The sequence below is a fragment of the Zalophus californianus genome, chromosome 5 (genome assembly GCF_009762305.2).
Source record: "Zalophus californianus isolate mZalCal1 chromosome 5, mZalCal1.pri.v2, whole genome shotgun sequence".
In the NCBI taxonomy this organism is placed as follows: Eukaryota; Metazoa; Chordata; class Mammalia; order Carnivora; family Otariidae; genus Zalophus; species Zalophus californianus.
Genome location: NC_045599.1, coordinates 52,987,128 through 53,011,442, shown reverse-complemented (window position 1 = coordinate 53,011,442; position 24,315 = coordinate 52,987,128). Strand labels below are relative to the sequence as shown.

At 39.8% G+C, this 24,315-nt stretch overlaps 1 protein-coding gene, 1 non-coding gene and 1 pseudogene across 6 annotated transcripts in view; 1 reads left to right on the top strand and 2 right to left on the bottom strand.

Moving 5' to 3' along the window:
- LOC113929127 overlaps positions 1 to 16,602 on the top strand; it is a 36,550-nt pseudogene extending 19,948 nt beyond the window's left edge. Inside the window, exons 8-10 of the transcript XR_003522108.1 lie at positions 2,376 to 2,426; positions 10,818 to 10,843; positions 16,250 to 16,602. The product of XR_003522108.1 is annotated as a survival motor neuron protein-like (transcript). The remainder of the gene's footprint in view (positions 1 to 2,375; positions 2,427 to 10,817; positions 10,844 to 16,249) is intronic.
- LOC113930077 lies at positions 521 to 624 on the bottom strand. The gene has a single exon (XR_003522447.1). It is a non-coding gene; the product is annotated as a small nucleolar RNA SNORA1 (small nucleolar RNA).
- Positions 12,787 to 24,315, bottom strand: part of LOC113929126 (general transcription factor IIH subunit 2) — a 43,740-nt gene continuing 32,211 nt past the window's right edge. For 3 of the 4 annotated variants that reach the window (XR_003522107.1, XR_003522103.1, XR_003522106.1), the window contains 2 exons: positions 16,778 to 17,109; positions 14,715 to 15,051 (listed from right to left, as the gene is read on the bottom strand). The gene's annotated coding sequence lies outside the window, so the exon portion shown is untranslated. Of the gene's footprint in view, positions 13,443 to 14,714; positions 15,052 to 16,777; positions 17,110 to 24,315 lie in introns of those variants that run through there. The other variant, XR_003522104.2, reaches the window with a different exon arrangement.

Here is a 24,315-nt window from a genome sequence, read left to right as displayed (position 1 = left end):
GGAAAACAAATAGTGTTAGGTTCATTTTGTGCATAGAGGAAGGTCTTAGGTGATAAATGCCAAGCTGGACCTTAGGGACTGAAGCCCCATACTTGTCATTATGTAGTATTGTGATTTATCAAGAAAATCTTAATTTCTTAATTTTAAAGTCAGTAAATTTTTATTTAAAGAATTTTACATGTGATTTCCTTCCACTGCCAATCACTGCAGTTCCTCCAAAGTCAGAATCATAATCTTCAAAATAGCCCTTTTAGAAAGAACTTTGTTCAATCCACAGTTGTGTCAGTCCAGAGTTCTTTCAGTTGGGCTTCTTTGATCTTCCCTTGAATATGGACATACTTCACAAATTCCCCACCTGTAACCTTTTGGATCCAATTTCTTGACCTTAGGACCTTAGAAGTCAAATTGTAGGAAGTACACTGATAGCTATTTTAGCAAATGATCTAGAATTTTTATTCCTTAATTTTTTCTAATATTGAAAAGTCTTGTTACTTCCACTCTACCCCGTGAGCTTAGTGCAAAATGTTATAGGTCTCATTGTCACCACAGCAATAAACTTGCTGTGATGGAAGTATAACCTGTGTCTCAAGTTGCCTCAATTTTTAAATTTTTTAAAAGGAAGCTGTTATGCCATGCTGAGATTATGATGTGATATTGTAGGTACTTCAATTTCTGGTTAATATATAGAAGAAGAAAAAAACTGACTTGAAGGAGTAATTTTTTAAGTGTATTACCTGTACATGCTCCCAGTAATACTATTATTTAAAAGCTAATCTTGAGCTGTTGTATAACCTTGGTATATTTGTATTGTATGATGAAGTTCCCCTTTTAATTACCAAAAAGATAATGGAAAGTAGCAAATTAACAGTTTGTAATTTGAGGCCAAGCACTTAACTTGCTAAGCTTCCATTTTCTGCACTTCACATTTCTTTGCATATATTTTTTATTATGAAATATTTTGAAAAATATTACGTAGGGGCACCTGGGTGGCACAGTTGGCTGGGTGTCACTCTTGGTTTCAGCTCTGGGTGTGGTCTCAAGATGGTGGTCTCAAGCCCTGCCTCAGGCTCAGCGCAAAGTCTGCTTGGGATTCTCTCTCCCTCTCCCTCCCCACCCCGCCCACGCTCACATGCTCTTTCTCTCTAAAATAAATAAATCTAAAAATATATGTATAACATATAAGTAAACTATTGATGTAACTTGTGTTTATTTTTCAATTTTTTGGAACAAAAAGCTCTTTTACCCAAATGCACCATATTTTGACTTATTTTCAGGTTCATATTATGCATAGGTTCATGGTTTTATTTGGTCATTATGGTAAACTTTTTATTGAAATACATATGCAGAAAACTGTATATATTAGAAGTGAACAGCTTGGTTAAAAACATTATTGGGACGCCTGGGTGGCTCAGTCGGTTAAGCATCTGCCTTCAGCTCAGGTCATGATCCCATGGATCAAGTCCCACACTGGGCTCCTTGCTCAGCAGGAATCCTGCTTCTGCCTCTGCCTGCAGCTCCCCCCTGCTTGTGAGCGTGTGCTCTCTCTCTCGGACAAATAAAAATCTTTTAAAAAGGAAAGAGAGCTGTATTTAAAAAAAAAACATTATCATAATCCTAAAGCCTCCTTATATCTTCTTCTAGTCACTACAATCCCTTTCCCAAGGGTAACCATCTTCCTTTTTTTTTTTGTAAAGATTTTATTTATTTGACACAGAGAGACACAGCGAGAGAGGGAACACAAGCAGGGGGAGTGGGAGAGGGAGAAGCAGGCCTCCCGCGGAGCAGGGAGCCTGATGTGGGGCTCAATCCCAGGACCCCAGGATCATGACCTGAGCCAAAGGCAGACGCTTAACCATCTGAGCCACCCAGGCGCCCCAAGAAAAAATCACTTTTAATACATCCTATGGCCTCTAAAGTATGGATTAATAGTAAAGTGGAAAGCTAATATATATGTAGGGAAAGTGGAACCTGTGGGAGCTAGAAGAGAGGACTAGGACACCTGGGTTAGACCTGACCGGGAAAAAAAATACTGAGTACGGATCCTGCTCCTTTTAACTTTTCAACTGTTCTTTAGTATGTAGTGGTCTCTAATGGTTCTATTTTAGTAAATGAGGGTGACACAGTGGTATTTTACTTGACAGAATTAGGGTATAAGTTGGCTCAGGAACATCACTGGACTTTGTGAAAGAAGAAAACTTCTTAATTACAGCCTAATAATTGTTTATTCTGGGATCCCTTTTAAAGCACATTTGAAGGTTATAAACTTATTTTCTGATGATATTTTCTTAAGTAGAATTAGTAAAATGTCTTATATGAACAAAGCAAAGCGTAAATGTGTGTGCTATTCTTTTAAATCCCTTTATGTTTCCTTACAGGGTTTCAAACAAAACCAAAAAGAAGGAAGGTGCTCACATTTCAATTAAGAAGTAAGTCTACCATCATTATAAAAGTGAATCTTTAGTATAAATTTCATAGTTTGTGGAAAACATATGTTTAAAAATTGAAATGGTGGGGCGCCTGGGTGGCTCAGTCAGTTAAGCGTCTGTCTTCAGATCAGGTCATGTTCCTGGGTCCTGGGATCCAGCCCCATGTCAGGCAGGCTCCCTGCTCACTGGGGAGCCTGCTGCTCCCTTTCCCTTGGCCCTTCCCCCCTGCTTGTGCTGGCTCTCTTTCTCTCTCTCTCTCTCTCTCAAATAAATAAAATCTTTTTTAAAAAATTTAAAAATTGGGCGCCTGGGTGGCTCAGTCCTTAAGCATCTGCCTTCGGCTGAGGTCATGATCCCAGGGTCCTGGGATCGAGCCCCGCATCCAGCTCCCCGCTCCGCGGGAAGCCTGCTTCTCCCTCTCCCACTCCCCCTGCTTGTGTTCCCTCTCTCACTGTGTCTCTTTGTCACATAAATAAAATCTTTAAAAAACAAAAATAAATAAATAAAAAATTGATATGTTAAAAAATAAGTTAATAGAAAACTATTAAATACATTTTTAATTATTTTTAATTCAAGTACAATTAACATACAGTGTTATTAGTTTCAGATATACAACACAATGATTCAACAGTTGTACACACTATTCTGTACTCATTACACGTGTACTCCTAATTCCCTTCACCCATTTCACCCATGCACCCACCAACCTCCCCTCTGTCGACCGCGTTTGCTTTCTATATTTAAGAGTCAGTTTGGGGGCACCTGGGTGCCACAGTTGGTTAAGCATCCAACTCTTGGTTTAAGCTCAGGTCATGATCTCAGGGTCATGAGATTGAGCCTCATAATCAGGCTCCGTGCTCAGTGCAGAATCTGCTTGAGTTTATCTCTCTTCTGTCTCTCTGTCCTCCGCCCCTCCCGCCTGTGCACTTCCTCTCTCTCTCTCTCTCTAATACATAAATAAATTCTTAAAAAAAAAAAAAAAAAAAGACTCTTTTTTGTTTTGTGTTTTTTCTTGGATCCTTGGTTTTGTTTCTTAAATTTCACATATAAGTGAAATCATACGGTATTTGCTTTTCTCCCATTTAAATTCACTTTCACTATATTCTCTACATCCATCAATGTTGTCTCAAATGGCAAAGTTTCATTCTTACTTATGGCTGAGTAATATTCCATTGTATGTGTAATGTACAACACATCTTCCTTTTGTGTTTGTCTATCAGTGAATAGTTGGGTTGCTTCCATATCTTCACTATTGCAAGTAATGCTGTAATAAACATAGGGATGCATATATCTTTTCAAATTAGTATTTTTGTTTTCCTTGGGCAAATAGCCAGTAGTGGAATGACCAATCATATGGCCTATTTTTAATTTTTTGAGGAACCTCCATACTGTTTTCCCCAGTGGCTGCACCAGTTTGCATTCCCACCAGCAGTACATGAGGGTTCCTTTTTCTCCACATCCTCACCAACACCTGTTGTTTCTTGTGCTGTTGATTTTAGCCATTCTGACTGCTGTGAGGTGATACCTCATTCTGGTTTTGAAATGCATTTCCCTGATCATTAGTGATGTTGAGCATCTTTTCATGTGTCTGTTGGCCGTCTGTATGTCTTCTTTAGAAAAATGTCCATGTTGTCTTCTCATTTTTCAGTTGGATTGTTTGATTATTTTCATGTTGAGTTGCACACATTCTTTATATATTTTGGATATTAAGCCCTTAATTGAATATATCATTTGCAAATATCTTCTCCCATTCGGTAGGTTGCCTTTTCATTTTATTGGGTTTCTTTTTATTTTGGTGTAATCCCAGTAGTTTATTTTTGTTTTTATTTGCCTTACCAAAGGAGACATATCTAGAAAAATGTTTCTATAGTTAATGTCAAAGTGATGACTGCCTATGTTTTCTTTTAGGAATTTTATGGTTTCAGGTCTCACATTAAAGTGTTTAATGCATTTAGAGTTTATTTTTGTGTACAGTGCAAGAAAGTGGTCCAGTTTTATTCTTTTGTATATAGCTGTCCAATTTTCCCAACACTGTTTGTTGAAGAGATTGGCTTTCCCCCATTGTATGTTCTTGCCTCCTTTGTTGAAGAATAATTACCAAATGAGCGTGGGTTTATTTCTGGGGTTCTCATGTATATTCCATTGATCCGTGTGTTTTTGTGTGTGCGCCCGTACCATACGTTTTGATCAGTACAGCTTTGGAGTCTATCTTGAAATCTGAGTTTGTTATACCCTCCAGTTTGGTTCATCTTTTTTAAGATTGCTTTGGCTATTCAAGGTCTTTTGTGGTTCCCTACAAATTTTAGGATTATTTGTTCTAGTTCTGTGGAAGATGCTGTGTATTTTAATAGGGATTGCATTAAATTTATAGATTGCTTTGGATAGCATGGACTTTTTTTTTTTTTTTTAAGATTTTATTTATTTGACAGAGAGAGACACAGCGAGAGAGGGAACACAAGCAGGGGGAGTGGGAGAGGGAGAAGCAGGCTTCCCGCCAAGCAGGGAGCCCGATGCGGGGCTCGATCCCAGGACCCTGGGATCATGCATGACTTGAGCCGATGGCAGACGCTTAACAACTGAGCCACCCAGGCACCCCCTGCATTTCTACATACTAATAATGAGCTAGTAGAGACAGAAGATAAGAAAACAATCCCATTTACAATTGCACCCAAACCAATAAAACGCTTAAGAATAAAATTAACCAAGGAGGTTAAAGACCTGTACACCAAAAACTCTGTAACACTGATGAAAGAAATTGAAGATAACAAAAACAAACAGAAAGATAGTCCATGTTCATGGAGGAAAAATACTATTAAAATGTCCATGCTAGGGGCACCTGGGTGGCTCAGTTGTTAAGTGTCTGCCTTCGGCTCAGGTCATGATCCCAGGTCCTGGGATCGAGCCCCGCATCGGGCTCCCTGCTCCGTGGGAAGCCTGCTTCTCCCTCTCCCACTCCCCCTGCTTGTGTTCCCTCTCTCGCTGTCTCTCTCTCTCTGTCAAGTAAATAAAATCTTAAAAAAAAAAAAAAAAAGCAACAGTTTTCTCTACCTTGATTTTGTATCCTGTGACTTTACTGAATTCATTCATCAGTTCTAGTCGTTTTTTGGTGTAGTCTTTAGGGTTTTCTATATATAGTAGTATTAAATACATTTTGATGTCAAAACAATTTGATAAAAGGTTGATCTACATTGTCTCATGATGTCAAAGTATCATCTCAGCAAGTACTTGGTTAGTGGTGTGGAAAAAAAACATCTTTACAGTGAAGAGATCCTTAGAATAGTGATGATACTGCACCACTGTGGTGGGACAGCCAGACTTGGTTTTTGATTTATGATGCAGTATGAAATAGACTGAATCATCTATGAAGTGTTTTGGTCAAAAGAGTTTAACTGGAATTTAATTAAGCCTATAAGATCTTTTCCACTTACTGGAAACAACTGGGGATAGAGCAACAAGTTAAATGACCCCAGAAAAGAAATGATCAGATAGGTCTAGAATGTGAAAGGTTTTATTTATTTATTTATTTTGAAATGTTTTAGAAGGTAACTGGCTTCCTTTCTTCAAAAAGTCAGTGAAAGAGAAAAAAGGTAGGGAGTAACTGTTCTAGATTAAAAGTGACTTAAGAGGCATAACAGCCAAATGCATTGTGGCCGTGGTTGAAATTCGGTTTGAAGGGCCATCTATAAAAAGCTTGAGGGTTGAAGAAATTTGAATATGGACTGGACTTTAAATGAAATTAGATAATTATTGCTAATTTATGATATGATGAGGGTGTTGTAATATATGGAAGAATGTCTTTTTAAATTTGCATACTCAAGTATTTGTAAGTGAAGTGTTAAAATGTCATGAATATCTTTTTAAATGATTTAGCAAAATGTACATGTGCATGAAGCATATATGGCTATTGAATCCAAGTGGTGTGCACATGGATGTTCATTGTACTATTTTTTCTATTTTCTGTATGTTTGAAAAGTATGTAAGAAAAATGTTCAGTATTTTTAAATTAGCCAAAGCTGTGTGTCTATAATTGTATTTCTTTTTCACGTATTATTTTATACTTTCAGTCCATATTCATCTATATTTGATAGAGATGCCATCATAGCATTTTGTGCACACATGTGTATCTGCACTTAATATCACATTTTAATGTTTTTTTACATATTTCTGTCTGATTGTTTGCCTACATGTTATGCCACTGTTCTTTCAGTTAAGTAGTTTTTGGCATTCTGGATAACATTACAGTGGGTACCTTCTTATATGTGGTAATTTGATTTTGTTCTTTCATAGCCTTCAGGTAAATTTCTATGGTGACTGTGTGATAGAAGATTGTGGACGTTATGCTTCTTGATGGATGTTTCCATGTTGCCTTGAGAAGTAGATTTTGAAAAATGTTTTTTTCTTGTCAATTTCAAAATGAGTGTTGCATTCCTGGGAGGAGTGTTTTGAAAATTACGCACATCATTACATTTTAAAAATATAGTTACCCAGGTGAACCTAGCTGGCTCAGTGAGTAGAGCATGCAACTCTTGATCTTAGGGTTGTGAGTTCAAGCCCCTTGTGGGGTGTAGAGATTACGTAAAAATAAAAATTTTTTTTACGATTTTTTTACAATTTATTTGAGAGAGAGAGAGTGAGCATGAGAGGAGGGACGGTCAGAAGGAGAAGCAGACTCCCTGCTTAGCAGGGAGCCCAATGTGGGACTCGATCCTGGGACTCCAGGATCATGACCTGAGCCGAAGGCAGCCGCTTAACCAACTGAGCCACCCAGGCGCCCTAAAAATAAAATCTTAAATTCACCAATGTAGCTATGCTTCATTGTCACAGTTAGAAACTGAATGATGACCCTGGAGCATGGCCTAATAGAACCTGGCGTTTGCCTCTTTTCAGCATTGTTAATGCTCTTGAGAGCATCTGCCAGGACACTGACGTGCGCCACTATGGCAGCCCGGAAAGATGGCGGAGAGCTATATTTCACTTTAAATAAAACCAGTTCTTGGTTTCCAGGCAGAAGACACATGTGAAGCATTGTACCTAAACATTAATGAGTCTTTGTGTTTAGATAACAATTTCTTGAGTAAATAAAATCTTACCTTATGGAATTTGGTTTCAATAGACTCCTTAGGTATATTGAGGAAACTAAAAACTGCCACATGAAATTTTTCTCCTTTTTATAAGTAATAATAATAGCCATATTTTTTGAGTGATTACTGGGTGCTCTAGGCATAGGTTACTTCATTTAATCTTTATAGCACCATCAAGTTAGATATTATTATTATTCCCATTTTACAAACAAGAGAAAGACTCACAGAGGTGAAATGATTTCTCTTTTGGCCAGAGTAAATGGTGGCACTCCATATGACCTCAGAACTCTCCCTCCAGCTCTCAGCCCCCCTGCAGCTGCTTCCAGGCTCCATGCTAGCTGCATAATCTAGGATTTGGGCGAGTTACCAAAGTAGAATTTTGACACAAATTTCTGGAGCTCCCCATTTTCTTTTTTTGTTTTTGTTTTGTTTTAAATTTATTTTTTTTTGATGTAGTGTTCCATGATTCATTGTTTGCGTATAACACCCAGTGCTCCATGCAGAACGTGCCCTCTTTAATACCCATCACCAGGCTAACCCATCCCCCACCCCCCTCCCCTCTAGAACCCTCAGTTTGTTTCTCAGACTCCACAGTCACTCATGATTCATCTCCCCCTCCGAGTCCCCCCCCTTTCGTTTTTCCCTTCCTACTATCTTCTTTTTTTTTTTTTGAACATATAATGTATTACTTGTTTCAGGGGTACAGGGGTACGGGGTACAGTGATTCATCAGTCTTGCACAATTCACAGCGCTCAGCATAGCACATACCCTCCCCAGTGTCTATCACTCTGCCACCCCATCCCTCCCACCCCCCACCACTCCAACAACCCTCAGTTTGTTTCCTGAGATTAAGAATTCCTCATATCAGTGAGATCATAAGACGTATATCTTTGTCTGACTGACTTATTTCGCTTAGCATAATACCCTCTAGTTCCATCCACGTCGTTACAAATGGCAAGATTTCATTCCTTTTGATGGCTGCATAATATTCCACTGTATGTATATGTGTGTGTGTGTGTGTGTGTGTGTGTACACCACATCTTCTTTATCCATTCATCTATCAGTGGACATCTGGGCTCTTTCCATAGTTTGGCTCTTGTGGACATTGCTCCTATAAACATCAGGGTGCATGTACCCCTTCAGATCCCTACATTTGTATCTTTGGGGTAAATAGTAGTGCAATTCCTGGGTCGTATGGTTGGAGCTCCCCATTTTCAAATCCCTGCTCTCTAGACCCTACCTTTTCAGATACCAGCTCCCTTAATCCAGGACCCAAACTCTCTCTTCATTCCATGTATGAAGAACAGTACCTGTTCCAGCTCCACCTTCCATGCTGCAGTTTGGAAATTGTGTGCAGCCAAAATGGGCTGAATGGAAAACTCAGCCCTAAGTGTTTGCTTTTCCCCTGGCTCTCTGCCCTGTGCTATCTGTTGCCCAATGCCCAGTTTCATAATCTACGGCAGGAAAACAAGTACACTGCCAACTGTTCCTCCTATTATTTTTAAGTTTATGTATTTAATTAATCTCTACACCCAGCATGGGAGTCACAGTCTTCAGACTGAGCCAACCAGGCACCCCTGTTCCTTCTATTTTTAAACAAACATTTCATCGTATTTTTCTTGAATACTTGATTCGATGACACAGTTCACTGCAGCACCTTTCCCATTCTGTAACAATTTTCTGTTATTCCATGTTTTTAAAAAGATTACTGTGATTGTTAAAACCAAATATATGAAACAATGATCTTATACTCTATATTTCTCAAGTACCTAAGAATAATGTGCCACATTTGGGGGTCACTGCTAAATATTTCTACATGGCAATAATACATCTATTTTGGGCTTTTTTGTTTAACATAGTTCCATAGAATTATTTCTGTGTATTGATAATTTCATGTATTGAGCTTTAGATTCTAAGTAGTTCTGTAAGGATCATTGTATGTTGTCATATTGCTTCCCCCAGAGAATAGACTAGTTAATGCCTTTATTCTTCCCACCTACCTAATTGCTAGAGTATCCACATGTTATAGCTTAAGAATTATTTCTTTTTCCATTGTTATTTATGAAATAAAAGTTCTAAAATAATTTGAATCTATTTTTTGAACATTACACATTTCCCCCAATACCTGGAAGTAAAGCATTTCTGTGAAACCTTTCATAATCTAAAATAGCATAAAGCCAAGAAGTACCATTTACCATTAATTTATATGGAAACTTCTTTAACATCCCAGATGACAGAAGTAACCTCTCAGGATTTTCTGGTACTTTGGTACACAACTTGCTAGCGGATGCAGAAAATAAATCGAGATAAAGCACAGATGCTCACAGTTCAGAAATAGGACAGCTGGATGCTGACTGAGACACCAGGGAAGGAGTCTAGCAGTGCCTTTGCAAAACACACACTGAATGTTGTTTCTCTCTTTTGCCTTTTTTCATAAAAACGTAAATCTTCGGGGCACCTGGGTGGCCCAGTCGTTAAGCGTCTGCCTTCGGCTCAGGTCATGATCCTGGGGTCCTGGGATCGAGCCCCGCATCGGGCTCCCTGCTCCGCGGGGAGCCCACCTCTCCCTCTCCCACTCCCCCTGCTGTGTTCCCGCTCTCGCTGTGTCTCTCTCTGTCAAATAAATAACTAAAATCTTAAACAAAAAAAAGTAAATCTTCGGATTTCTTTTGGTTAGTGAAAACAGGTGCTGCTAGTGTGGGTATTTGGTATAAAGCAGAGTGGCCTAACAAACTTTCAAAAAGCATGGGGATACTTGTATTCAGTTTATTTTTTTAAATAACTACATTGTTGGGGCACCTGGGTGGCTCAGTCGGTTAGGCCTCCGACTCTTGATTTTGGCTCGGGTCGTGATCTCGAGGTCGTGGGGACAGGCTCTGCGCTCAGCGTGGAGTCTGCTTGTCCCTCTCCTGCTCTTCCTCCCGCTGTGTGCTCTCTCTCTCTCTCAAATAAATAAAAAACAACACTGTTGCTTGTTATATAGAGCAATCTTATAGAAAGATCCATTTAAATGAAAAAAAGTAAGATGCAGAAGTGTAGTCTACCTGCCTTTTATGTAAATATACATTTACGAACATGTCTGTGTGTGCATTGAGGGTCACTTCAGGGTGATACTGAAGTTATCTCTGAAGAGGGACTAGAAGGTAGGCATGTGAGAGAGACCTCACAGCGTACCCTTTGATGTCTTGTGCTTGTGTGTGTGCGCTGTGTACATTTACTGACAGTAAAAATAAGTATGTCATTGAAATAAATCTGGTAAGATGTTTCTGTTATTACTCCTTTCAACTTTTTAAATTTTTCATTTTTATAGGTAATTCATACAGTATTCTCTAATAGGTAAGTGCTTTTTCCTCAACATTTTTTGGAGAATACTCCATACCAGTATCTAAAACTGCCTTGTTTTTAAAGTTGCATGGTATTTTCATGTAGAGATGTGGCCCATACTTATTTGAGCTCTTATGGATGGAATTTTAGGCAGTTCCCAATGGTTTGCTATTTAATGCTACAGTTAGTATTCTTTTACAGAATTCTTTTTGTAGATTTGTGAATACATTTTTAGAATTACCTTAATAGAATCTAGAATTTTAATAGTTTTTTGCCATGTTGCTCTTAGTAGAGACTGTCTTTAATATTCTCACCAACGTTGAGAGTTCCTGTTTCCCCCATTCTTTTCAATAATCTTAATGACTGAGCCACCCAGGCGCCCCCCCTTTAAAGATTTTTATTTATTTGACAGAGATACGAGAGCAGGAACACAAGCAGGGGGAGTGGGAGAGCGCATTCTTTTCAATAATCCTTTGGATTCTTGTCAATCTAATAGTTGGAAATGGTTATGTCACTATAATTTTTTTATTTTATTGTAAAGTTCAGCATCCTTTCATGTGTTTAAAAGCTATATTTCTTTGCTGAAAACTTTATATCACCTTTGCCTACTTTTTAACTGGGATATAGATTTCTCCTTTTTGATTTGCAGGAATTCTTTATATGTTATGGAAACCATCCCTCCGTGATATGAGTTGCAAATACTTGTTTTCTAGTTTATCATTTATTTGACCTTGCTTTTGGTGTTAGTGATTATTGCCTTTTTAACAGATATGTTTACCTTCCTATATCTGTGTGATAATTTTCCTTTTATCAGTTTAGATATTTGTTTACTTTTAATTCTTGTTTTTCAAATTTTATCGATAGTCAATTCTCATTATTCACAGATTATGTATTTGCAGATTTGCCTGCTCACTGAAATTTATCTGTATTGCCCAAGTCAATAATTACAGCACTTTTGCCATATCATTCATAGACAAGTGCAGAGTGGCAAAAAATTTGAGTCATCCGACATAGACATTCACACTTGAGCTTGAGCAATGTTCTGTCTTCATCTTTCTTTTTTAAAAGATTATATTTATTTATTTAGAGAGCACAAGGGGAGGGAAAGAGAGAATCTCAAGCAGACTCCCTGCAGAGTACAGAGATCTCACGACCCTGAGATCATGACTTGAGCCAAAGTCGAGAGTTGGTTGCCTGACTGAGCCACCCAGGTGCCCCATCTTCATCTTTCATCTCATACTATGAACAAGCATTCTTTGCACAGTCTTTTTAGTGCTACATTTTTCACATTTCTGTGCCTTTTCGCTCTTTAAAGTGGCCCCCAAACATTGTGCTTTGTGTTCCCAAGTGCAAGAAACTGTGAGGTGCCTTACAGAGAAAATGTGTTGGTTAAGCTTCATTCAGGCATGAGTTACAGTGCTTTTGGCCATGATTTAGTGTTAGAATCATCAGTATAAAGTAACTTGTCTTTCAACAGAAACACACATTTTAAAAGGTATTTATCCGTTGATAAAAATGTGACTAAAGGCTTGCCTGAGCATAGCTCTCTATTTCTTCTAGGAGCAGGGGCTCAGTTTTCACAGATTCATTGTCCTGTTGTTGTTTTTTAAGATTTTACTTACTCATTTGAGAGAGCGAGCGAGTGCGAGATAGCAAGCATGGCGGGGGGAGGGGCTAAAGGAGAGAGGGAGAAGCAGACTTCCCACTGAGCAGGGAGCCCCACATGGGCTTGATCTCAGGGTGGCAAGTGTCCACGCTGAGCGTGGAGACAACCAAAAAAAAGTAATAGTGACTTTTTTAAGATTTTATAACTTGAAAGAGAGCGAGCGAGAGAGTGAATGAGAGCACAAGCAGGGGAGGGACAGACGGAGAGGGAGAAGGAGGCTCCTCCCTGAGCAGGGAGCCCAACACAGGGCTCCATCCCAGGACCCTGGGATCATGACCTGAGCCAAAGGCACACTTAAACCAACTGAACCACTCAGGCGCCCCATATAGTGACTTTTTAGAACATAACTACCATGAATAATGAGAATCGAGTGTATTTATTTTGAAGTCATTCTACAAGCAGTTTACACAAGAATAGAGATAGTGAAAATAACTTTGTTAGTAACTTCAGTGAAAATTCAAATACAGCAAACCCAAGTTTTTATTCCGTATTTTCCCAGTATTTAATGTGTGTGTGTGTGTGTATGTGTATCTAAAGTGGGTAACATTCTTTGGAGTCAACTTACTGTTCATTAGTTGTTATGCATGAGGCTGTATTTATCTTATACTGATTCTAGATTTCAAATACATTTTTTACTGTGCTCTTTCTTATTATTTTGATGATTCTTCCTGGATTTCATTAAAACAATACTTTTGAGATTTCATGGCTCATAATTTTGTTAAATGGACAGATTACAGGTCCCTTCTTTGTTGTGTAACAGCAAAATATTTCATTTTTACATTTATTAGCACCAGTAGAAATGAGCAGTCCAGTTACTGTTTTTCATTTCTGTATCATCTGTTAGCTTCCATTTACTTCTGTATACACATCTTTCTTCTGCATTTGTCCACTCGCAGCTTTATCAAGTGAATTTGGTGCACAAGCCTCATAAAAGGTGAACACTGGCTGGGGAGAGGGGAAAATGAATACTGTTACATGTTTGTTTTTTAGCAAAGTGGGATAGTTCACGTTTTTACCACAAAATATTATGGTGAAATCCTCCCTGTTTAAGGACTGAATGACATTACTGTATTTCCTTTTTTGTCCTCAGAAATATATCAGTTCTTGAGTTGGAAAAAATGCACCTAAGTAGCATATGCCATTTTGAAGACTCATCATCTGAGACTTTGCTTATAGGAGCAAGGTCACCACCACTGTTAGTCTACAGTAGGGATCACAAATTTTTCTTAAGGGCAGCTGACTCAGTCGGAAGAGCATGTGACTCTTGATCTTGGGGTTGTGAGTTCGAGCTCCACATTGGGTTGTAGAGATTACTTTTCAAAAATAAGAAAATGAGGGGCACCTGGGTGGCTCAGTTGTTAAGCGTCTGCCTTCGGCTCAGGTCATGATCCCAGGGTCCTGGGATCGAGCCCCACATCGGGCTCCCTGCTCCGCGGGAAGCCTGCTTCTCCCTCTTCCACTCCCCCTGCTTATGTTCCCGCGCTCTCTCTCTGTCAAATAAATAAAATCTTAAAAAAAAAAAAATGAAAAGACTAAGAAATAATATTTTAAATTTTTTTTCTGGGGCACCTGGGTGGCCAGTTGGTTGGGCAACTGCCTTCGGCTCGGGTCATGATCCCAGTGTGCTGGGATCAGTCCCCACATTGGGCTCCCTGCTCTGTCCTCTCCCTATGCCTACCGTTCCCCCTGCTTGTGCGCTGTCAAATAAATAAAAATCTTTAAAAAAATTTTAAAAATTAAAAATAAAATTTTTTTTTTCTTAAAAGACTAGGTAGTAAATAAATTAGTCCATAGTTGTCCAACTGCTGGTCTAGATGTTGCTGTCTCTGCATTCATCTTCTAACTGGTTTAATAATTATGAAAATATTTCGTTTGCCAATTTTGTTCTCTGTGCTATTACAGAGAATGAAAAAGTCTGAACTGTCAACTGTTTTCAAGGAAGGCTTAAAAAAAAAAAAAAAACTTCAGGGATGAAGGGCAGTGTCTCCAGACTTCCCTTAAAACATCTTGAAAATCCAGTACTTTGGGCAACAGAATAAGAGAACTGAAGGATGATGTAATAGTGATCATCTCATTGTTGATGATTTATTTCATCATCGTTTTAGGTGATTCTGTCCTTCCATGTTATTATTTCAGTCTTCTTTTTTTTAAGCATAGCTGCAGATAATCAGTGAGTGTATTATCTGTTGTTAAATAACAAATTACCCCATTTAGGACTTTAAAACAGCACATTTATTATCTAGTTTTTGTTGGTCAGGAATCCAGGAGCCGCTTATCAGCTGGGTGGTTCCCATGAGACTTAAAGTTGTCTCAGGTTTTTGCTGGGACTGGAGAATCTGCTTCCAAGCTCACTCGTTTTTGTCTGGAGACCTGAGTACCTTCCTTCTTGAGGCTCTCCATACACAGCCTGAGAGTTACAACACGGCAGCTGGATTCCCCAGGGCAAGTGATCCGATAGAGAGTGAGCAACACCGCACCGTCCCTTCTACCTTTTTCTGTTCTTTAGATGTAAGTCCAAACCAATGCAGTCACAGGAGTGGGATGACAGAGTCAACTGGAGGGGATTACCAAGGACATGCAGAACACGAGGCAGTTAAATCACTGGGGACAATCTTGAAGGCTGGCTACCACAATGAGTTACAGTAAAATACATACAGAGATGAAGAAGAATAAAGTGTTCAAAGATAAGGGATAATAAAATCACTAAAATTCTGTATTTTAGATTTGTAAAAGAATCCAGTAGCATTATAGCATAATTGCAAAGTAGGAGTTTTATCATTATTATTCTAAGTAAATTTTCTCTGTTCTTTAGCAGACCTCTAAGAAATAGTCATGAATCCTTAGAGTTATGTTATTAGAATTCAAAAAAGAAACTCAAAAACTATAGTAGGACCCCAGTGGACCCAGATGATACACCAAGAATTAATTTCCCCTTTTTGCTTTTGTTATAAGTTTTACAAATTCCTTCTTATCTACTGTTTATTAAAATGGGTATCTTAGGACAGGTTTTCTCTGGACAGTGCTTTAGTTGTATTTTGTAGATTCTATTATGTAGAATTCTTACAATTTTCTAGATACTCAAACTTCTTGTTTTCAACTCTAGAGATGTATAATGTTTTAATTTCTAGATGATTAGGTTTAATTACCAGTTGTATTGTAGTTAGGTGGTGATGTTTGTACTGTAATCACTGTTGGGGTTTTTTTGTGTGTTTTTTTTTGGTTTTTTAAGATTTTTTTTATTAGAGCAAGAGAGAGCACAAGCTGGGGGTGGGGAGGGGCAGAGGGAGAGGGACAAGCAGACTCCTTGCCAAACAGGGATCCTGACACGGGACTCCATCTCAGGACCCCGGGATCTTGACATGAACCGAAGGCAGATGCTTAACCAACTGGGCAACCCAGGCACCCCGGTTTTTATTTGTTTTTTTGTGTTTTCTTTTTAATACATGATTTTGATCATTTTGTAATATTTTTAATTCTGTTAGGACAGATCAAATACCAGTGTTCCTTAAAATTTTTTTTAAGTAGTCTGGCACATTTATTCTTGCATGAATTTCACAATTTGTGTAATTATTTAACTATCTTATAAAGATTGAATTTAGTATTGCGTTGTCTTTATATTAGCATATTTTTATTCTAGTTTTATTTCCCTTGATGAGTATATTGCTTTCCACTTTCTTTTTCTTTTGATTTTATAAGAAAATATTTTTTAAATTGCATATGTATATCTAGATCTTTTTTTCCCCCAAATTCAGGGGCAGCTCTCTCCCAAGGAGAACAGTATTTGATGCGCCATGGTCAACATGAACAAAATTTCATCTTCTTCTTCATGAACCGTTGGTTGGGTGGTATAATCACCTGCATTTTCCCTTGTTGCATGTGACTCATGCTTAAATAACCAGGCATGTGTTTCAAGGGAATAATCAGTTTGAATAACTCAACAATGGAAATGTGAGTAATTAAAGAAACTCAGTCACGTGTAGTACAGAAAAGTCAATCTGTGAAAATTTCAACTCAGCCCGTTTGTATATTGTACCTTTCTTAGTATAAAGTATGTTAAGCTTTTTATTAATGCCTTTAAAAATAAATGGTGAATTTTTTTAACCTTGACTATATGAGTATTTTTCTTTAGAATATATATGGTGAGGTATATCTGTATAAAATTGTAAGAGGGAAAAAAAAAGTAGGAAGAGAACTCAAACTTGCTTAGATAAAGGGTTGTAGGGCAAAGATACAACCATTTGTAAAGCATGTTGTTGATAATCCAAGTTTAGGAAACAAACCTTATGTGAAGCTGAGTGTCACAGCACTGGACCGACCCAGGCAGGAACCATGGCTCTGTTCCATTCCTTAGAAGTCATATTGTCATTCTCCTCTCCACACTTTATCTGCCGCCTATCTCTCTTTTCTGGCCTCCAGATTTTCCTCGTGCACACTGCTGAACATGGCTGCCCATGCTTTAGTGCTTTCATCACTGCCTTGCAGTTCCGTCTACCATCCATTTGACTGTATCTCTGTCGGTTCAAATTCTCCAGGAGAGGTAGAGAATCCTGTTGCTTCAACTGAGTCTAAGGATGGGTATCCATGCATCTGGGATTCTCCCTAGTCTTTTTAGCTGGGGGAGAAGAGGTTAATAGAAAAAGTTCTATTTCTTTCAGAAGTTTCGCCTGAACAAATTAAATGTACCTAACATATTGTAGCGGCCCAATACGTGTTTGTTGAATAAATAAAATGAATATTCAATTCCTGGTAAGTAAACTTCACAGAATGAGATGTTATAAGGCTTAAGCTTTCTTGTACAGGTGAGTAGATTTTTATTTTTCTTGACAGCCAGTATTTTAAACATTTGGCGTCTTTTCATTGCCTAAGTGAGTGTGCCAGGTTAAATTTAGTTATGAAGATAGCTTATTTGCTTTTGATGACATTTTTGGAAACCCTCTTTTAATACCTAACAGTTGGAAGGTAGCTGTAGGTTCAGGCAAGTCATTCATTTCAGCAGTTACTTAGTTTTGTTTATGTGCTGGGTACTCTTCTACCTGCTTGGAGATTTAGCAGTAAACAAAACAGATCAAAGGTCTTGCTTACAGTGGTGGGAACCACTGGCAAACAAGTTAAGTGTGTAAGGTGCCAGAGAGTAATGCATGCCGTAGACAGAGATGAAGCAGGGAAAGGGGTTGGACAGAGTGCAACTGGAGTGTGGATGCTTTTTTTAAAAAGAATGGTCAAGAGGGCACCTGGCTAGCTCAGGCTGCAGAGCATGTGACTCTGATGTTGGGAAAGTATGCGACTCTTGATCTCAGGTTTGTAAATTCAAGCCCTGTGTTGTAGAGATTATTTAAAAATTAAAATTTTTTTGAAGAATGGTCAGGGAAGCTGAGGTGACATTTGAGCAGAGATGCGAAGGAAATAAGAGCCATTCATATATGTGGAGAAAGAACCTCCCTGGCAAAGGAAATGATAAGTACAAAGGCCCTAAGAGTGAGTTTGGCATGTTCAGGGAATGGCAAAGAAACCAGTGTGGCTGGAATGGAAGTGAACAAGGAGGAGAGATTACAGAGATGGAGGTAAGAGAGGTAGCCAAGGGTCAGGTGACCTGTAGGCCACTGTAAGGTCTTCTGCATTTATTTTCATCTGAGATCCACTGGAAGGTTTTGAACCAAAGGTATAGCATGATCTGATTTATTAAGTGTCTTATGACTGCTGTGTTTGTGTTGAAAATACACCATAAGGTTCAAGGGAGGCAGCAGACTGACTGGTTAGGACCAGGGGTTGGTAGTGGTTGGATCCGAATGTATTTTTTAAATAGAGCTCAGCCCTTGCCAATAGACTGATTACATGTGCAGTATGAAAGAGAAATCAAGGCTGACTCCCTAGGTTTGGGGCTTCAGCAAGTAGAAGAACAAAGGTGGAATTTGCTGACATGGAGAAATTGGCATAAAGAGTACTTGCGGGAAAGGAAGGATAGGAGTTGGGTTCAGACAGGTGAAATCAGAGATGAAACTCTTAACTCATTAAGAGGAGTTAGATACGAGTCCAGAGTTCAGAGGAGAGATCTGGGCTAGAGATGAAAAGGTAGAAGTTCGCATAGACTTGGAATTTCAAGCTGTTCAGCAGAACCAGATCTCCAAGCAAGTGCACTTAACATAGAGATGTTGAGAACTCTGGAGTACCCCCGGTGTTTAGAGGTCAGATACGAGGAAAAGCAGTAAAGGAGACTGAGGGAACTCTGAGTTAGGAGGAAACCCTGGAAGCCAAATGGAGCGTTCCAGGAGGGAGTGACGGGCCACATCAGAGTTACTGCTGGGTCAGATGCTTGTTAACAAAGTAGGATGAGGGCTGGGAAGTGTTCACTGAATTGAGCACTATAGAGATCACTGGTGACCCTCATAAGAGCTGTTTTGGTGGGATGGAGAAGAGAACAGCCTTGTGGGAGAGAATGTAAGAAAGAACAACTGAATATTGCACTATATGAACAACTCTTTCAAGGAATTTTGCATTTCTGAATTTGTTATATATTAGTAACATATAACGAGTTTTTTTTGTGACTCTTAGTTCATTTGTGTACTTGTTTATGAATATGTCATTTGTTTACATTAAATTTCTTACTGTGAGTCCTGGTAAAAATCTGAAAAATACGGAGTTAGAACAAGAAGATGTAGGTATTGTTTGGATAAGAGGATGAGGACGGTAGGGGATGTTTCTCATGTGGGCACAGTGGAAGAACTGAGGGAGTTGGAGAGGGTTGGAATAGGTGATCAGAAGGGGAGAAGTTTAGAAACAAAAGGGTGAGTGTCAGAGCAGTGAGTCTCCCCCTGCTTGCCTCTCCCCCTGCTTGTGCTCTGACAAATTAAAAATAAAAAAATCTTTTTTAAAGATTTTATTTATTTATTTGACAGAGAGACACAGCGAGAGAGGGAACACAAGCAGGGGGAGTGGGAGAGGGAGAAGCAGGCTTCCTGCGGAGCAGGGAGCCCGATGCGGGGCTCGATCCCAGGACCCTGGGACCGTGACCCGAGCCAAAGGCAGACGCTTAACGACTGAGCCACCCAGGCGCCCCTAACATACCATTTTTAATGGTACATGCACATGGGAGAGAATTCAAATAGTACAAAAAATATGCAAGAATCAAACCTCCCTCCTCCTAGCCCCTGGCTGTCCTGGTCCCCTCCTTAAAAGCAACCACTACTTTGTTTCTTGTATATCATGTAAGACGTTTTTATAAATATGCATGTGCATATATCCTGTCAGTCAGTCTTTAAAAAAACCTAACTAGGTTCTTTTTGGTTTAACAGTTGTATCATTTATCAAGTTGTTGCTTCTCATGTCCAAATCCAGCCTTCAGTGCCTTCTCTGCAGTAATAGATCCGGACTCTGTAAAGACCTGTCCCCTCAGCAGACACAGTATGAAGTTCGGTCACTAAAGGGTAGTGGTGAGACAGCATTTCTTTTCCCCACAAGGGACTACTTTTCCTGCTCCCAGTGTGCTTTTTCTAGCAGCTCCCGGCCTCATGTGTTTTTTTTATTTCCTAGCACCCCCTGTTGGCAGCACGAGGCACCACCACAGGAATGGCTTCCTCTGGTACCCCCAAGGCATGTTCTCGGCAAGCTCACACCTTCTTGGGCTGCATTTCCACAGCTTCGACCGACCTCCATGGCTGTGCTCTCTCCACTGAGGTCTGAATCTTAGAAATTCTATTTTGTACTTGGTGCTGATTCAGTAAGTGTTGAATCAAAAGCCTCTGTACGAAGAGCTTTTTTCCTTAAAGCCTACCTCTACTTCCCACATTGGCCTATTATACCAGAATGAATATACCAAACAGATCCTACACAAGCATTAAGGAGTACCTCTTGGCCCACAAAAGATTCACCTGGACCCCGTGTTAAAGTCTTGTTTCATTCAGGTAGAAATGAAATTTGTCATTTTATATATAACTTGAATACTTCTTCCATGTTTTGGCTTTAGGACAGATCAGTGCACCTCACTCCACTCCCATGGCTGTTTTTGATCTCCCTTACCACAGTTAACCTGAAAACCAGCTGCTGATCCCAAATAATGGAGGATTAGGTGTATAAATTTGATTGAAGGGCTGATCTTTTAGTTGGGGAGGATCATTCAGGAACTGCAAAGGTACTGGCAATCTGTTTCTTAAGCTCACTGATGGACAAGCAGTGTTGATTTGTGTTTTTTTTTTTAACATGCCTTATTATAAGTATCCTTTGATGTGCAATGTTTAATAATAATGTTTTGGAGAATTAGGTTTTTAGAATTGACAAAAATTCTTGATTCAGCGGTTTTCAGCTAATTCTTCTGTAGCTACATGTTATATTTCTGAATGCCTAGAGAGAATGGCAGCATCCATTTCTAGTAAATACTTAAGTGTTGCTATTGAGGAGGTCTTTCTTTCATGGCAGTAAACACGTGATGCCTTCTGCATCCAGGAGGCAACCCAACAGGCTAAGTGTGATGAGGCTTGGCAGGCGCCACACACATTGACTCAAGACTTAATGGTTGTGGCCTGAGCTCTGATTCAGTCAGTGAAATGTCTGGAAATAGTCAACTCTTTCGAGTGTGGCATGTTGTCCAGTGCTTGGAAAAAACTCCTGTATCCTTCCTCTGTAATCTTGTGACTGACTAAAGATTTAAGTTCTCAAGTTTCTGGAAACGTCCACCAGTTGCTACCTTGGCTATAAAAGCTGAGTGTTTTGCAAAAATAGAATCATAAGGACTTTATTTCAATAGTGGTAGATGAGGTTATTTGCACCAACCCGCTCCCACAACTACCACCACCACTCAAAGTAGAAAATGCCCAGTATTATCTCCTTAAAAATCCCAAACCACTAACAATAAAGAACTACCTGGCCAAAACCCAAGCAAAAAGCAGAAACCAGAGAAGTAAAGTTAAGCCCTACAGCACCGAACCTACTTTTCCATGAGAGTTTTGCCATTCTGTGCTAATTTGGGCTTCTCTTTTTCTCTCACAGGAGAACATCACTTGATCCCTAGAAAGTTTCTCCTTCTAAGGCCTTACACCTGGAAATGTTTTTAGCACTTTCTAGCATCCCCTGGTGTTCCACGCTTATCTTTTACTTTCTGTGTCCAGTTCTTGTAGTAGCCATTTGTCCAACGACTCTAGTTCCTTTTAGGGAGGCCAGTATTAGGAGTCAAGATCTGGTGTGTGGGGTGCTCATTACTACTAGGTCCCTTTCTAGTGTGTAGAGATATATAGCTCACTTGTGTATATGTAGATTTATATACCTATATAGGTTAAAAACCTTGAGTCCACACCAGTATTCCCATATCTAACACCTTAGAGTTCTTTGTAGCCTCTCTTTTCAGTATTTGTAAATTCCTTCTCCAACAATGAGGAAACTTGGTTCTCATTCTACTTAATGTATTATGTACTTAACTTGTATATGCCAGTCACCTCCTCGGCCCCTGGATCTTGCCTCTGTCCCCCTCAGCCTTCCTGCTCCTCCCCCAGCCACATGCTCCCTCCAAAGGAAGGAAAGAGAAGGGAAGAGCAAGACACCCAGGGGATCATTCAGCAGGCTAATGTTTAAGAAGCACTACTGCTCTAACTCCGTATCTCCACTGACTCCTCTTATATTCTCCTGTGTTAAAAAAAAAAAAAAGCCCAAAATGGAGTTGCTTCTGCTCGTGCCCCACATCACCAAACCAAGACTTAATTTATAGTTTGACCTCTCCCAGAAATGGATTCGTCCACCAACGAAACAGGAATCGCCCAATTAGCGCTAGTTAGGTCATCTGCCCAGCAGACCGCTGCCATCCCCCCTAGAGGAAAATAACCTTACAGTAACCAGCCCACCTGCTTTTTTGCCTGCTGTAACTTTGTTCCTGCTCCCGTATACCTGTAAAAAAACTTTCATTTTATACAGCTTCTCAGAGCTCTTTTCTATGTCCTTCATTCATTGGATACTACCTGATTCTAATCCACTTTTGTTTAAATGAGCTCTCAAAATTTTTAATATGCCTTAGTTCATCTTTTTTTTATTTGTCAGAGAGAGCACAAGCAGGGGGAGCGGCAGGCAGAGGGAGAAACAGGCTCCTTGCTGAGCAGGAAGCCCGATGAGGGACTGATCCCAGGACTGGGATCATCCAAAGGCAGATGCTTAACCGACTGAGCCACCCAGGCGACGCCCCCCCCTTATTTATTTATTTGACAGAGAGAGAGAGACAGCAAGAGAGGGAACACAAGCAGGGGGAGTGGGAGAGGGAGAAGCGGGCTTCCCGCTAAGCAAGGGGCCCGATACGGGGCTGGATCCCAGGACCCTGGGATCATGACCTGAGCCAAAGGCAGATGCTTAACAACTGAGCCACCCAGGTGCCCCCGCGAAGGCAGCTTAACGACTAAGCCACCCAGGCACCCCAATATGCCTTAGTTTATCTTTTAACACCTATTAGAATTCTTCCAGGAGTACACATTCCTTTTGTAATCATAAAAAAAAAAGTATTTAGGCAATTTCTATAATTATCATTTTGTTAATTCTGAATTTTCACATCCTAAGTTCTCTTAAAAGACAGTTTTACCTATATGAGGTCCTGGGTGGCTCAGTTGGTTAAGCATCTGCCTTGGGCTCAGGTCATGATCCTGGTGTCCTGGGATTGAGCCCCTCGTCGGGCTCCCTGCTCAGCGGGGTGCCTGCTTCTTTCTCTCCCTTTGCCCCTCTCCTGGCTTGTGCTCTCTCTCTCTCTGTCTCTCAAATAAATAAGCAGGCTCCCTGCTGAGCAAGGAGCCCAGTGTGGGACTCAATCCCAGGACCCTGGGATCACGACCTGAGCCCAAGGCAGACACTTAACTGAGCCACCCAGGCGCCCCAATAAATAAAATCTTAAAAAAAAAAGTGGAGATCGAGTCTAGATACAGGTCCAGGACCATAAAGTGTATGTGGGGGTTTGAAAACCTAATGCAAATGCACTTAATCGCATACAACTATTTTTATAACTTTTAAACTTTGTGCTTGTCAGTTTCTCCAAAATATGAAATCCTTTGCATAAGTGATTCCAGACCTTCAGAACCATTGTGAACTTTTGAGTTAATGGTAATGAACACCAGCACCTTGTTTATTTTAGCCGTATGTGGTCGTGTGATAGAAAACGGTTTTTCAACAGGAACTGCTCATCATAAATAAGAAAATAAGTTCTACAGATACCTATTAAGCACCTATCATGTACTAAGTGCAGAGGAGGAGAACACAATAAACAAGACCAGGCCCAGAGAGTGTATGTGGGTGTAAGCAGGCTCAAGAAAGAGCAAGGCCAGAGCTTGACGGAAACCCCGACTCCCTGCGCAGGAAACACCTGCTCTCGCCAGAGCTGCAGCTCCTGCAGGGGAAACAAGGGGCCAGTGCTTGAGTCCAGTCATAGCTCTTCACTAGCAAAGATGGTGGCGCTGCTGTAAGCTTGGAAAAAAAGCATACCGTGAGACCAGCTGGCGTTGTATTTCAGGTATCTGTTCAGATTATCCCTCGTATGTACACATGGAATGTGGATGTAGAGCATTTGTTTCAATGTGATTGGAGGAGGGCTTGGAAAAGACGGAAGATTATGATGAAGCAAGACCACATGTTACTTGTTGAAGCAGTGGTAGATACGTGGTGGCTGTATGCTACGGTCTTATTTCTGTGTGGGTTCAAGTTTTTCTATAATAAAATATTTGAAAATGATCTCTTCATCATCTAGCATCAGAATAAAACAAGACAATGCTAGAGGAGATTCCCTTTCTCCCCAAGGTAATGTCAAGATTTGAGAAAATCAAATTTTCCTTGTTGTCTCCCTTAAGAACAGGTAGGTTCATGTTTT